Source organism: Rhipicephalus sanguineus, unplaced genomic scaffold, assembly GCF_013339695.2.
Source record: "Rhipicephalus sanguineus isolate Rsan-2018 unplaced genomic scaffold, BIME_Rsan_1.4 Seq4969, whole genome shotgun sequence".
Classification (NCBI taxonomy): Eukaryota; Metazoa; Arthropoda; class Arachnida; order Ixodida; family Ixodidae; genus Rhipicephalus; species Rhipicephalus sanguineus.
Genome location: NW_023615374.1, coordinates 46,754 through 60,200, shown reverse-complemented (window position 1 = coordinate 60,200; position 13,447 = coordinate 46,754).

The following is a 13,447-nucleotide window of genomic DNA, read 5'->3' as shown; positions in this document are numbered from 1 at the left end:
AACTAAGGCTAGAGAAGGGCGAGAGCTTTCTCGTAGTTTCGAGCCGCGGCGGCATCATCGCGATGCGTCACCCTTTCCTTCTAGATTTTCCAGGCATTGCTTGGGCGTTTTGATCGCGTTGTCTGCGTCGGTTCGAGTGGGTGAAGGATGCGGCGCGCCGCGTCTTTTGATGCTTGTTTTTTTTTTTTTTTCGTCGTTCGCTTTCTTGGGCGCGCGGCTCTCGCGCCGTCTGTCGCGCAGCCGTTTGAAAGCGGCAGCGCGCACGCTTTGTAACGCGCTAATTTGTGACATATACAGAATGGTTTTTAATGGCCGTTTTAGTTCAGAAATGACATAAATGTATTATGTGAGCTCGGTTTAATGCAAGCGGGGACATTACTTGCATGAAAAAGCAAAAATAAATAATCGCCTATCTAAATAAAGTTCATTTGTGACCTTCAAATTACACTGCCTTACCTACTGCAACTGACTAACTGTAGCCACTGAGTTTGCAATAATTGGAATTAAATCTTATTTATATTTATGCCATCAAATTTGAGGTAGAAATTCACTGTTTGCTTCAGTCACGTTTATTTTTGTAAAATCCGTTTTAAGCATCCACAACGACAAAAGCCTAGTTTAACGCCCATTATAAATACTGTCGCACATTTAGCGAATGATGGTCTCGAAAAATCTAGATACGCACGCCTGGAGAAACCATGCACGAATGTAATGGCTCGCTATTATTTTTGTTATTTAGTCAATAATGTATTTGGATTGTTCGCACAAATAATCTCTATCACTTGGTGTAATCAGCTCAAGGACCACAAGTATGTTGTGTGTCACAGGTGATTTTTATAATGTTAAAAAATGACACTGTAAGAGTTGTTTACACTTCCTGCAGTGTATTTTATGCTGCCCTAAATAATACACGGTGTTCGAATTCTCTGCCGGCAACCAAGGCCGGCACGACGTGTTGCCGACTTGTCGCCCCGACAAGCGTTTGGCGCGCTCGGCGTTCATCGGCCACCAACGGTGGTGCGAATCGTGCAGCCGACCCAGTGCCGACAAGCGTTTGCGCGCGCTCGGCGTTCACTTGGCCACCGACGGCGGCGCGAATCGTGCAGCAGATTTAGTGCCGACGTAGCTGGCAGCGCACCTCCGCCGACCCTTTTCGGATGCCTGGTGGCCAGTGAAGTCGGCTGCCGGCTATTTGCCAGTGATCAGCCAAACGTCGGCCGTCGGCCAGCGTTGCTTGGGGCATTGCTTTGAGCAGAGCGTTGGTGTACTCTGTTTCGCAGGGCCACAGTCTCCAGTGGGTGCTGCTGGCTCTGCAAGGGCTTTTCGGCTCACGAGCTGCACTGGCATCGGCACCTAATCGCCGTTTTTTTCATCGTCGACGACGCGAAATCCATTTCAGCGATACTAGGCCTCACATCCAAGTTCCTTATGTGCGTCGGCAGCCACGAGTTGGCGCTGTCCGTGCACGAACGCTCCTCCCGCATGCGCACGCCGTACTCTACGTAAAAATTACAGCATATCCACGGGTGAATGATGAAGAGCTTGGGCGAAGCTCCTGAAGCAATGATGGTCTCGGGATCGGCTTCTCGTTGAGCCCGTTTCGCAGCGGCGTCCTTGGCGCGCACCGTCTCGGAATCCGCCTGGCTGCCGCCAAGCGAGCGCCCGCCGCTGCGCATCGTTCATGCTCCACCAGCGATCCCACACGTACGGCAACGATCCAGGAGAATGAGAGAGGCGCTCGCTCCCCGCGCAGCCCGCGCAGCAGCCAATCGGAGAGCAGCGGCACTTCTAGCGCCATCTAGTGTCGATTCACACAAGCGCCGTATTGCACACATGGATGGATGGATGGATTCTATGAGCGTCCCCTTTAAAACGGGGCGGTGACATGTCTGCCACCAGGCTCGAAGGAAAAAAAAAACTTCCTTGTTTCATGTTGGCCTAATACCTTATCTACATTGATTAAATCTATGTTATTATACTAAAAAAATATAATTCACGGTCCATCTCTCTGCCTCTTAAGGCAGAATGACCTTATTTTTCCCCCATTATTTATTTTTGTTCTTCATCTCTACTTTTCTGCCACCAATACTCTAACCGTCTCTTACTTATTTCTATCGCGGACGTGTGCAGCTTTCCATCTTGTCCCTAAACCCAAGGCTTCATGTAGACTCGTGCCCACACGTATACCTGGGTGAATATCGCCACATTCAATCAGCACATGTTCCATCGTTTCCTTAGTTCCCCCGCAGCATGTACATTGTTCTTCTTCGTTACTGAATCTCGCTTTATAACTACGCGTTCTAAGGCAGCCCGACCTTGCTTCAAACAGTAAAGCGCTTCCCCTTGAATTATCATAAAACCTTTCCCTCCTTATTTCGTTTTTTCCCTTTCGGTAGTTACTCAGAGCCGGCTTCTTTTCCATCGCTGTCATCCAATAAGTCCTCTCCGCCTCTCTGACCTTCCGCTTAATGCTCCTTTTTGCCATATCGCCCGCACTGCCAGCCGTATATTTACTGGTGAGCCTCCTAGTTCTTTTTCTCCACTGCGTGTCAACGCTTTTTCTATACAAATACCTGAAAACCTTCTCTGCCCATCTACTGTTCTTCATTTTCCTCAGCCTCTCTTCGAATCTCATTTTGCTCTGAGCTTCCCTCACTTCAAAGCCTGTCCATCCCATATCACCCTTTACAGCCTCATTTGTCGTCTTCCCGTGAGCGCCCAACGCGAGGCGGCCACACCGTCCTTTGATTTACATCCATTCCTGATTGTACCTCTGATTTCTGCACACCACTGCGTTCCCAAATGTAAGCCCGGGACCATCACACCCTTCCACAGCCCTCGAAGCACCTCGTACCTATTGTATCCCCATAAAGCTCTGTGCTTCATAATTGCAGCATTCCTCTTTCCCTTTGCCACCGATGCTTTCTCTTGTACCTCCATATATCTATCCCCCTCATTTACCCATACTCTGAGGTACTTGTACTCGCTTACCTTCGGTATTTTTTGGCCCTGTATAAGACCACATGGTCTTCGTGATCATTGCATACCATCAATCCACATTTTGTTGCACTAAATCCTAGTCCTAGAGCCTCACATTCCCTTCCGCATATATCTGCCAGTCGCTGCATATCATCTTGACTGTCCGCAAATAAGACAATATCATCAGCATAAAATAGACCTGGAAGCTTCTGCTCAACCATCGTGCCGACCTGCTTGTGTGACAAATTAAATCCAATGTTGCTACCTTCTAGCGCTTTTTCCATCCTCACCATGTACAGCATGAACAACAGCGGGGACAAAGGACACCCCTGTCTCAGCCCCTTGCTAATTTCAACGCTGTCCTTGCTACTTAATCCTTCCCATTCTATACAAACTGTATTTTCTCGGTATATTTCCCTCAAAAGCTGTATACAGTCGTCACCTATGCCCACTTCTTTCAGTATATCCCACAAAATTTCCTGATTAACGTTGTCATACCCCCGGTAATATCTAGATAAGCTACGTATAAGGGCCTGTTTCTATTTTCGATATTTCTATACACTGGGTAAGAACAAACAGATTATCGTCCAACCGCCTGTCAATTCGAAATCCATTCTGAAGTTCTCCCAAAATATCATTTTGTTCTACCCACGCTTCTATTTTAATTTTACTGCCTGCATCGCCAACCTGTATAGCACCGATGTAATGGTTAGCGGTCTATACGAGCGAATGTTATCCTTTTCTCCCTTGCCTTTATAGATTAAGTTCATTCTGCTTTTTCGCCAACTGTCTGGTATTTCCCTCTCCTGTAAGCACTTTTCTACGGCTTTCAGCAGTGCTTCTTTAGTTTTATGTCCGAGTTCGTTAATGAGGCTGACGGGAACCCCATCTAAGCCCGCAGTAGTGCGCTTAGGAATTTTTCCTTCGGCCTTCTTCCAAGTGAAATTCTCTAGTACTACATCTTCGTCGGTTGCACTCCTTTGCGTACTTTTACTCACTGGGGGAATCCCCGGGGCGACCTTTTTAAACGAATCAGCTGTTATCTTTCGGATGTAACCTAGCGCTTCATACCCTTCCAATTGATTTCCTCCTTCATCTACGATATGTTGTTGCATTGTGACAGACTTCCTACCCAGCGCTTTTAGGTGGCTCCAAAATATCCTAGGCGCGGCCTTCTTCTTTTCGCGAATCTCTGTCATCCAGCGTTCACTTTCACCTTTAATTTTTGCCTCGACTAATTTCTGCAGAATGGATTTTTGCTCTAAATATATTTCCCATATTTGGTTGACTTCGTCCTGTGGCCGTTCTTCTCCTTTTTTGCTTGTCTGTGCTCCCGTGATGCCTCACGTCGCTTCTCGATCGCCTCCCGGATTTCTTTGTTCCACCAACTTTTTGGCTTTCTCTTTCCTTTCCAACAAATAGTTTTCTTCTCTTTTTCCATTTCTTTCGTGATTACATGTAGCAGCTCACTATACTTCCAGTCTTTGCCTGGTAGTTCGTCTACTTTTTCCTCGACTCTTGCGGCTATATTTGTTATTTGTTTGTCATTTAGATACAAGCTGCCAAACTTTGATTCTATGTTCTTATTTTCAGTTTTATATCCCATTTGTAATATTATGCGTTTATGATCACTACCCAAGGTGTTAATGCCTTCCTCGCCTATTCTCATCTCTCTAAGTTTGTCATATATTCCTTCTGTCATGAGACAATAATCAATGCTCGATTGCCGGTTTCCGACTTCCCACGTGATCTGCCCCTCACACTTAGGCCCCACGTTAACTATCTCAAGACTACGTTGCTCGCAGAGATCTAGCAATAACTTGCCATTGGTGTCTGAATATCCGTCAAGGTCATGAATGTGAGCGTTCATGTCCCCTAGAAGGATTATTTCGGCATCATGACCAAATTCTTTAATATCGGTGCTTATGCATTTCACTATCTCCAGATTCTTTTCTCTGCAGTTATTGCCTGTCCACAAGTAAGCTACACCTAGCCACGTTTTCTTTCCACCTACTGTGCCCGAAACCCACATGTGCTCTGAACACGTTTGTTTCACTCTATCCAATTTTGTTCTTCTATGAATTAGCATTCAGACACGCCCACCTCTCCTTTCTGAGGTGATCCAGTTACATCCTTCCCAAATATAATTGTCAATATGTGGTGGCTCTTCCACGTCTCTAAGGTGTGTTTCTGTAACTGCATAAACACCTATCTGTTCCTTGCTTAACTGCTCCTCAATCTCTAACCATTTTGCCTTTTTTCTGCCACCCTGCATGTTTATGTAACTAATTGCAACACGGGCCTTCTCCCTTCTTTTACCTTTTCTCTGGTTTTTCACTATACTGCCTGTCAAAGAGTCCCCCTGTTGTTTTCCTCATTACAAGCTACCGTGGGCACCGAAGGGCCCGCGTGCCCCCAAAAAAGCTACTGCGCGTCCTGCCAGTCGCCAGCCCACCTCATGACCAAGCCTCTTATCGAAGTGAATTCTGTCTCTTTGGAAACCGCCCCACCTGTGCACCTCCCTGTTTATATCCACTACCTCGAAGCCCTTCTCTCGACTAATTCGCCATATCTCTTTGTTTGCGTCGACAACAGCTCTTTGCAAGTTGATATCTCTCACTGGTACTTCCGGTATTGTGCATACCACTATCTGCACCTGAGAGGAAATGGCGCGCATGTCCTCGACCCCTTTCGCCAATGTGGTCGCTAGTTCGGCTGATTCTTCATTCAAGACGACGTTTAGACCTCCCGCGATTATCACGAGGTTACGTCCATTAGCCTTAGTTGCGAGTTTTGCGCTAGCTCGTCTCATCACTGATCCCAGCCTATGTCCCGGGAACTTCCCTATTAAAACTCGTTTGTCGCCTCTCACCCTTTCCTTGACTGCTTCTTCGCTTCTAACTAAATTCGAGTCCCGGCGATTATCACGTGCTCCGACTCTTCTGCTGGACCGTCCCGCACCTGGCCACTGCCTCGGTTACTAGCGCGTGCCACTGCTGCTTTGTCCCCTCCCCTTCCCAAAACTACTTCTCGGAAGCTGGGTCCTGTGACCCTTGCACCTGTCTTTTCCAAACCTGTTTCCCCCTTCGAGTCTACCACTGTGGGGGTCGATGCCCCGCTGTTCCCGCTGTCGCTTGCTTCTTTGTTCACCATGACTACCTTTGCTAACCCCTCCTCGGCTGACTTAAGCCTTTCCCCCATAGCCATCGTTTTTTTCCCGCTTTGTCGCCAACGCAATCTCCAGCTCGGCGATTCTTACCATGAGCTTATTCTGGGCAGCCATCATTATTTCCATTTTCTCCTCTAACTCGCATTGCTTACACTTGGCGTCAGCTCCCTCTGTCTTCTCATCCGTACAAACCTCTATTTTCCATCCCATTCCGCACCCTCTACACTTTACGGTCTTTTTGACCATGGCTAGATCGTTCACACGGCGGATTAGATACACTTAAAGTTAAATGGTATCACAAAACTCCGCAAGTATGCTATACTTCAAAGCACATGTGTGCCTTTGAGACACGTGGTGACCGGATGGATGGATGGATGCTATGAGCGTCCCCTTTAAAACGGGGCGGTGACATGTCTGCCACCAGGCTCGAAGAAAAAAAAAAAAAAAAAAAAAAAGCTTCCTTGTTTCATGTTGGCCTAATACCTTATCTACATTGATTAAATCTATGTTATTATACCAAAAAAATAAATTCACGGTCCTTCTCTCTGCCTCTTAAGGCAGAATGACCTTATTTTTCCCCCATTATTTATATTACCGATTCTATTGGACCAACGCCATCTAGGAAATGAGACGAGAAATGGTGATGACGACACGGATTGTGTACAGCGCCATCTAGAATATCGTCCCTGAACTGCAGTATGCATGTACTTCTATTGGACAGCGCCATCTGCCGTTTACGCCGGACAGAGATTCTGCCATTTACGCCGCACAACGGAGATGTGACAAGGTTAGACTAAGAGGAGCTACGCCCCTAATACGCCCCTAAAAAGCAGTGCCGCGACATGGGAGTACGCGTCGCCGTTCCCGGCCATGCACGTATACAGTGCGGCAACGACTTCACCGTCGCACTTGCACAGGGCCCATGAATCCACAGGTGGCCTGTTGAGGCTCTGCGAGTGTTTGACCTGGGCAAAAATATAACATTGTATTCCGCTAGAAGAATAAAACACTTTAACGTACCTTTGTTTTGAGAATCACGGAGTCTGAGGAAACTTCCTTAACCGATGGCTCGCGCATCCAACTGCTGGTCACAAAATTGTGGCCTTCTAATCCTTTTTAAGCCTTTAGTTGCTGGCGGGTAAGGAAGCTGGTCCTCAAAACAAGGAACTCGCTTATATCTGCGGCGTCGATTCGCGGCCACAGGTTGACGTCTCTTACTCAGTCGCTTTCCCGAAGCTCAAAGGGGTCCACACCACACAGGGCAACTTTCTCACTGTAGCGCGCCTGGTCTTTGACGCACAGCGTCGCTGCATAATTCGTTTGATCATGCGTCATTTTGCCGCAAAACAATGTTGCATTCTTGCACAGAGATGCCAAACCGCACGCCCGGAGGCCGACTGCGACCACACATCGACGACCAGTCCACAAACGTTGCCTGCTTTGGTCTGCTTGTTATTGCTTCAAAATGGCGGATTACCCAGAGTGCACAGCGAGACTTGCCTGCATGTCGCTGTCGATGCCTGTCGTGCATACACCATATACCCGCGGACAACTTTTCTTGGCAATGAAGGGAATTCTAGAGAGCCGAACTACGCGTGTGCTACCGCTGACGATTATAGTCCCACAATTGCGTGCGTGTTTTCTGCGCGAGAATAAAAAAAACATTATTTTCTACGGGGCGCTGTTTGAAAAGAGGGTCAGCGCGCACCAAGGATATATTCATATTTGTTTTGCTTTATGCAGTGTCATTTCGTGTTTTTGCACGTGTGAAAACGTCGCACCTTTTACGTGCACCTCACAGTCAAAATGGCGTCTTCGTCTTCAGGTGAGCGCTCATCACCCTCCAGCTCTTCCGACGACTCGCCGAGGGTGCTTGTGACGAATTTCACTAACAAATGGCTGTGTAAGCCTGTGACGGCCGCTCGAATAATCAAATGGGTGTCACAGGAGGTAGGGAAGGTTCACAAACCAAAACTAAGTTCGAAGCGCGCGCCAAACCGGACAGCTTCGCGGAGCAGTACATGTGCAGTAGCTCCGCCCCCGTAGCCTTTCCTTCATTGCCAAGAAAAGTTGTCCGCGAGTATAGGTGGCGTGAGCCGCCGCCCGATCTAAAGGGAACAGCCGTATACATCCATCCATCCATCCATCCATCCATCCATCCATCCATCCATCCACCATCCATCCATCCATCCATCCATCCATCCATCCATCCAGCTGAAATCCCTCTATTAGCCACCATACCTCTATCTTTCATAAGTAGCAAAAGGTGTTGATCCAGCCGCCATGCTCTGTGATAGGTCAGTTGGCGACACGTGACCTTTTCGCCTTCGTGCCCCGCCCAAAGGGTCCAGCGGCGGCAGCGCTGTGCCGGCAATAGGTACAGATCACTGTGTTTTTAAGTGTGGAGTTGGGTATTTAGCAAGTAGAGAGTACTTCATGCGCCTCTGTCGCATTGATATTGCAAACTAGAAGCGTTTATACACCTCAAATTGAGGGACGCAAGAATTCTGCTTTTAAATTTAATGTTTCGAACGTGACGTGCTAGGGTCTCTATTCCTTGGTTGCATCTCCGCGCAGACGATGAAAAAGGCTTTTTTAAAGACGACAGTCTTTCTTGGGAACTTAAACGCAGAAATTTTGGTCTGTCTTTCTGTTTGTCGGCACGTCACTCGATTCAGTCACCCGGCCAAAGTGAACCACTTGCTTACGCCCACCCATCTTGAACTGGTACGGCTGTTCCTACTTGTGAACGTTGTCGAGCAAAAGTAAATATTACGCATCTGAGGCGCAACATCATTAGGCAAATATTAGATGGTGTGTTCCTTAATAGAAAATACATAGATACGCAATTTTGAAGACCCAAGTTCTTAAGCTGCGCTGAAAATGCGACTGTGCTGAAACTTGTCTTCCTCCGTGCCCTCTGCACAAGCTAATGTTGTGTTTTGGTTTCGGTTCAGTATTGCATTGTACGAATGAACAGGGGGCGCCGCTCTGGCATTCCTGTTGAGTTACCCTATATGCTACTTTCAGATGGCAGAGTGCGCATCCGTCTTCCAAACGCCGCTAGCAACCATGCGTTGCGGAGAAGCTGACGCTCGGGTCAATTCTGTATTTCTCGATCCGCGCCGCTGCAGCGAAATGGATTGACACTAGTCATTCACAGTAAGTTAAGCACCGGTCTTCGAACGCCAGACTTGCCGATCGGTGACCCGGTAGGCATGTCGCCTGCAAAAAACGGAGCGCGTCTTCGCCGCATAGCGTGTGGCTAGCCAGAATGCGCAACTCTGCTACCAAAGGTAACATATACAGTAACTCTAATCTGTTTTACCCAGGCGACGTGTAAATAAGAGAGTTTGTGGAAAGTACTCGTTGAGTGCGGACGTTTTTCTCCTTCGGCGCATCGCGCCAAAACCGCGTGTTCGGGCTGGCCGGCGTCCCCGCGGTCGCGTGGTCACCGCCGGTTTCACCTGCCGCTGCGCCGGGACTACCAGCCCGCGACACAGCACTCATGTTTCCCGACGTATTGCCAGATGGCGTCCATATCTCACGCAGCGCCTCTTCTATCGTCTTTAGACGACATTTGCAGCGAAGCACGCAGATACGCGGCCAATTTTTTTTTCGTTCCTCGCGGTTACAAAAATATATGCTGAAGGAAGGTATGGCCCAACAAAATCAGTCGCAAGAAATCTGTGCCCACAGAAAACACTCGGCTATGCGAAGTAAGTGATTTCGTAATGACTTCAAGCAGCCTTTCGCCTGGCCGTGCTTTTGTTCGTGCATGAGCATTATCTCAGCAACGCTATTATTGCTTCGGCATCTTTATGTCGAGATTTGTGCGCAGTAGTCTATTCAGTCACACCCCGTATCTCTAATATTAAATTGCTCGAAACCCAATGCAGCTGCCTTTGTTTTTCCACCGGGGTGGCTTCAACACCACAAGCTCGCAGGGAAATCAGCATTGGGGATTAGCTTTTTTTGCCACACCTTGCCGTGTTTTGCCGCAATGCTGTGCGAGATCGATTAAGGTCTTCGTTAAAGCGTTCCGCGTGATGTTTTCGCTAGAGGACCACAGTGATTTTGATAAGTTCGAATAAATAATACTGCAAGACACGGGGAGGAAAAAAACTGAAACCGTATCTGCCGCACCGAGCATCTTTGCTCATTTGCCAAGGCAGAAGGAACGGAAGCCACCTTGCAAGCGAATGAGGGCGGATCAGTGCTCACAACAAAACTTCAATAAAAAAAAGTTTGTTGTGAATTCATGCATAAAACCCAGTTTTTGAAGAAGTGCTCCTTCCATTCTCGTGCATCTCTACAAAAAGCCACCTAACTCAGCTTTCTGGTTGTCGTCTGGTTTTAGGGCCTGTAGGTGCATACATATCCCAAACCTATTTGAAATTGCATTGGGTAACATTGCAAACATACCTTTACATGTGCGGGACCCGGAGGCGGCGGAGGTAGTAAAAGGGGGACGGCTTTGGATAAATGCACGTTGTTAAAACAATTAAACATAAAATGGGCGATGCACTAGTGGGAATGCTATATTTCTAGTTGGTGAAACGTACTCAAGTTGCTGATATTCCTCAAATACAGTGCGACTGCATTTGTGGAAATCCCCCCTCTCCTAAGCAAACCTCTTAGAGTATAAACAAAATAAGCTTAGTTAAAAATACAGTGTAACCTTGGGAAGGCTTCCGAACGCTGAAAAACAAACTAATAATAGCGCGTATTTTGCGCCGCACCACAAGAGCGCTAGGTGCCCGATGAAGTTTCCGAAAGTAGCAGTATACGCTCACTACTTGCCTGTTTTATTCGAACTGGAAAACAAGCATTTTTAGTCCACCCAAATACCACCAGACGCCCGCGGGGAAAGTTGGGATTGTCGTTGTTGCTCCCGGGCGCACAGTCCGGTAGAAACGCAGGGCCCCTCGCCGAAAGGACGTAAAAACGTCGCAGTAGTCCGGTACTTTTCGTACTTCTGCGTGCATGGCTGGCACAACAGCTGTAGGAACACCCGTTCGGAAGCAACTGGCGCGGGTTACCTCAGAAGTCGGACGAAAATGAAAGACAACTCTGCCGCAGCTGTACGGGACCTGCGTAAACGCTCGAATCCTCCGTCCAAAGTTGCATAGCGTGTGCGCAGGGTTCCCCAGTAGAGGGGGCAAATGTCCATAATCGGGCAAGGAGCGAGCCCCGCTTCACGTTACTAAGTCAATGTATGGGGCAGATTTCACTCGATTTTGCTCCCTCTCGGGTGGACTAGAAGGGTCAATGTACGGGGCGATTTGGCGCCCCCCCTCTTAGGATGGGGGGGGGCGCCCCCCCCCGCACGCCCTTGATTAACGCCTTTTAAAGATTATTTATTATCACATATCAAACAAGGTCACAAGAGAAATAGGACAGAGAGAAGGGACAAGGCCACCTAGAGGGCCCTGCCTGTCTCGTCTTCTGCTCTCACGCGTGATTCTTGTCAGCCAAAGCGGCGAGCAGGGGTAGCCGGTGCGGAATCAGACTCAAATTGCGCTTCCTCTTCGTGGGGAACGAAAACACAGTTCACGGTAGCACACACACAGAAAAATCAAAAGCTCGTACTGTCCAAGTCGGTTTTCGATTTGCACTCTGCATTCCCAATAATGTCGGAAGATTCCATCGCGCACATCAATTCTTCTTTCAGACCACCACTGAACACTCGCGTGCAACTTCGTAGCAAGCGACCAAAAACTCCTTTTGAAAACACATGTATCGCAATATCAATCCTACGGAAACCGCAGAACAACAACGATCGTCGCTTCTTGTCCTCACGTTCACGCGCGGGCTGGCGGCTTGGCTGGCGATGCGCTTTACTAGCAGACGACAACCAGTGACGAACTGATGGGAGCTTGCAGTCTCACTGTCTGTAAAGTGTGTGTGCGCGCTCGCCTGTGTGTGCGTGTGTGTGTGTGTGTGTTGTGCGCGCGCGCGTTGTGAGCGTGTTTGTGCGTGTGTGGCGGGGGGGGGGGGGGTGGTAATTCACTGTTCCCCGCGTGGTGCCACGGGACGGAAAAGAACTGGTTTCTGGCGCAAGCAGCTGGTTTTGTCGGCTTTTTCTTCTCTTTTTTTAACACGAAAGTGTTTTATGCCGGGGTCCACGAAGATTCACTGACGTATTCCGTCACGGATATGACGTCTTAATATGTAAACGAACATAATACAAAGAAAAAAACCAGAAGAAAAAGTTCGCCAAATATGGGAAATTTGGGAATCGAACCACGGCCTTTCGGTCCGCGACGATAGATCGCCGAGCGTTTAACCCATTGCGCCACAAACGCATTTGCAGAGAGCCACACAGACGCGCCTTATATATCTAACACTCCTCCGTGTACCTGCGCTCTTGCTCGGGGCGGTGCGCCGCCTACGAGCAGAAAAGAGAAGTACTGCATTATGACACTAACGCTCACCGACAGTGAACGCTTCGGTCATGGTCTCAGCAGTACGACGCCTCGATGCCAGCATTCGAAGGACTCTGGCATCGGATGGATGGATGGATGCTATGAGCGTCCCCTTTAAAACGGGGCGGTGACATGTCTGCCACCAGGCTCGAAGAAAAAAAAAAAAAAAAAAAACTTCCTTGTTTCATGTTGGCCTAATACCTTATCTACATTGATTAAATCTATGTTATTATACCAAAACAATATAAATTCACGGTCCATCTCTCTGCCTCTTAAGGCAGAATGACCTTATTTTTCCCCCATTATAGAATTTTTGTTCTTTATCTCTACTTTTCTGCCACCAATACTCTAACCGTCTCTTACTTATTTCTATCGCGGACGTGTTCAGCTTTCCATTGTTGTCCCTAAAACCCAAGGCTTCATGTAGACTCGTGCCCACACGTATACCTGGGTGAATATCGCCACATTCAATCAGTACATGTTCCATCGTTTCCTTAGTTCCCCCGCAGCATGTACATTGTTCTTCTTCGTTACTGAATCTCGCTTTATAACTACGCGTTCTAAGGCAGCCCGACCTTGCTTCAAACAGTAAAGCGCTTCCCCTTGAATTATCATAAAACCTTTCCCTCCTTATTTCGTTTTTTCCCTTTCGGTAGTTACTCAGAGCCGGCTTCTTTTCCATCGCTGCAATCCAATAAGTCATCTCCGCCTCTCTGACCTTCCGCTTAATGCTCCTTGTTGCCATATCGCCCGCACTGCTAGCCGTATATTTACGCTCCTAGTCAATCTTACTGGTTGGGCTGGTATAGATTCATGGTGGTGAAGCGCTAAAAGAAAGGGGGACTTTTAGCGCTGCGTCCTGTGTTCTTCG